The sequence below is a fragment of the Poromitra crassiceps genome, assembly GCF_964638095.1.
Source record: "Poromitra crassiceps genome assembly, contig: HAP1_SCAFFOLD_143, whole genome shotgun sequence".
Taxonomy (NCBI): Eukaryota; Metazoa; Chordata; class Actinopteri; order Beryciformes; family Melamphaidae; genus Poromitra; species Poromitra crassiceps.
This window is the reverse complement of record NW_028152222.1, coordinates 557,770-560,421: the sequence shown is the minus strand read 5'-3', so window position 1 is coordinate 560,421 and position 2,652 is coordinate 557,770.

Below are 2,652 nucleotides of genomic sequence, written 5' to 3'. Positions count from 1 at the left end.
AGAGGAGAGGAGAGGAGGGGAGAAGGGGGGAGGGGAGAGAGAAGAGGACAGATAAGAAAGGAGAGAGAAAGGGGGAGAGACAGGAGAGGAGAGAGGGGATGGGAGGAGAGAGAGGAGAGGAGAGGAGAGGAGATGAGAGAGAGAAGAGGGCAGAGGAGAGGAGAAAGAGGAGAAGTATCCTGGTGATTAGAAGGTCAAAGTTTCCACTGAACTGTATCCATCAACAGCCACATGTCCTGTTGAAGTGTCCTGAAGCAAGTCACTGAGCCTCTACCTGCTCATTGTCCTGAAGCAAGTCACTGAGCCTCTACCTGCTCATTGTAAGTTGTGTCCTAAAGCAAGTCACTGAGCCTCTACCTGCTCAGTGTCCTGAAGCAAGTCACTGAGCCTCTACCTGCTCAGTGTCCTGAAGCAAGTCACTGAGCCTCTACCTGCTCATTGTCCTGAAGCAAGTCACTGAGCCTCTACCTGCTCATTAGTCACTGAGCCTCTACCTGCTCATTGTAAGTTGGTCTGGATAAGAGCGTCAACTTAATGGTCAAATATAAATGTAGTGAGAGTAGAGTAGAATGGAGATACAGAGATACATATTGGCTTGGACAGATGAAGCCAATGCGAAGTGCCAAAAACAGCAGTTCCTCAAATGACCACTTGAGGCTGGCTGCAAAAGGGAGTCAAACCCTATTTAAATGCCCAAGTTTACAGCATAAATAAACGTTTACAGCCTAAAAACAGTTTTGGTCTAGCTGATTTCACCTTTCATAACAACTGTACGGGGAGCGCATTTTGTGTGCACATATAAACTTGACTTCAGTTGCTTACTTACATTTTTATATAACACCCGTTGAGTAAAATAGATGATAAAAATGATTATGTTTTTGGGTGTGATTGACAGGTCACCTGTCCAGTGATCGCGCAGCTTGCTGCTCACGGAGCATTTTTCTAAAAAAAAAACATTTTTGTCTCTGGGCCAAGCCTGCCCATGAGAATAGCTTCTGGCTAAACTGGCCAATCTTGTTAGATGATAAACAGGTAGTGCCCCTCTCCTCCACGATGATGTATCTCACCTCCTGATCAATACACCAATATTCTCCTGGTAGGTGCTTTTGTGTGACCTGGGAAATGAGTCGGCCACTTAACTGTTGAAGGATAACGGTGGTTTTCACCGAGAAATATGTCACGGGGTCAAGGTCAGGGGGTCACAGTGGATAGGGATAATCAATGAGGGGGTCACTCTGTGGGACCTCCCATGTGTGGCCTTTGGGGTCAGCCAATTAATGAGAATGCCCAAAATGATGCAGACTCAACCATAGTAGCCTATAGTTGAGTTGCACACACACAGGCACACACACACACACACACACACGCACACGCACACACACACACGCACACACACACACACACAAGCACACACACACACACACACACACACACACACGCGCACGCACGCACGCACACACCTCTGTCTCTGTTGTGATCACAGTCAGGAAAGACACTGAACATAAATCTAGGCATACATCTACAGGGATGGCGGAGCAGCTGCTGTTTCAAAGGCAACAATAGACAGCACAACATGAATGCAAAAAGAAGAAGGAGAAGAAGAAATGCAGCAGCCAAGACTGTAGCCAAGGGATTTTTCAATGGTTTTTACAACCCAGTTCTATCAAGGTAGAAAGATGCTGTTTGCTATTACAACTATGCTAGAAAACAGAAGCTATTCGCCCTTTCAACGATAGCCACCGAGCGGCTCTCTTGGCTCTTTGGGGATTTGGAATCTTGTGGTTCGTTTGCCCCTCGTGTGTCTCTGTGATAGCGGGCAGAAGAACACAAGAGGTCGCCCACCGGTTTAGCCACCTGTTCTGTCAATAGGAGTGGGACGCCACCAGGGGGCAATGCCGAGCCAGACAGGCGGGCTTGATGGTCACTCACTGTTGCTGCCCAGAATCACTTCAAAGTCAGCTGAAGGTGAAAGACAAGCTAGGGCACACTGCAGAAGCAACACTCCCATACACACACACACACACACACACACACACACACACACACACACACACACACACACATACACACACACCTAAACATAAACACAAACACACACACACACACACACACACACACACACCTAAACACAAACACACACACACATACACACACACACACACACACACTTGCCTCATATGGGCTCAGTGGTAAGTCATTGTGAGTCTGTGCATGACAAACACTCAAACATCTTAATTAGCGAGGACTCCCTGCACCCGGAAAATCAATACGGAAGAATGCCATAACGGCATGGCAGTAACTTTAAAAAGAACGGCCTACGTCATCCACCTAAAATGAGCTGGACCTGAGTGGCTGACCATGTGACTGAGCTCATGTGACTGAGTGTCATTCTCCTGAGAGGCGCTCATTCTCTGGATTGGGAAGCAAGTCATGATCAATATTGAGGCTGCCATGAATTGACGAGGCTGTAAAAACACTGCGTAAATCTACAATCACTTAAGACACTGGTTTTATGACTAAAGGCAAATTGATCATTCAGTAGGAGGAGCCAGGGGCGCATGGCAGTGCACTCCTGTCAACATGAACGTGCTCCAAAACTTACCAGTTCTATCTGTGGGAGAACAGCAGCCTCTGCTGGGCGCTCAGGGCGGC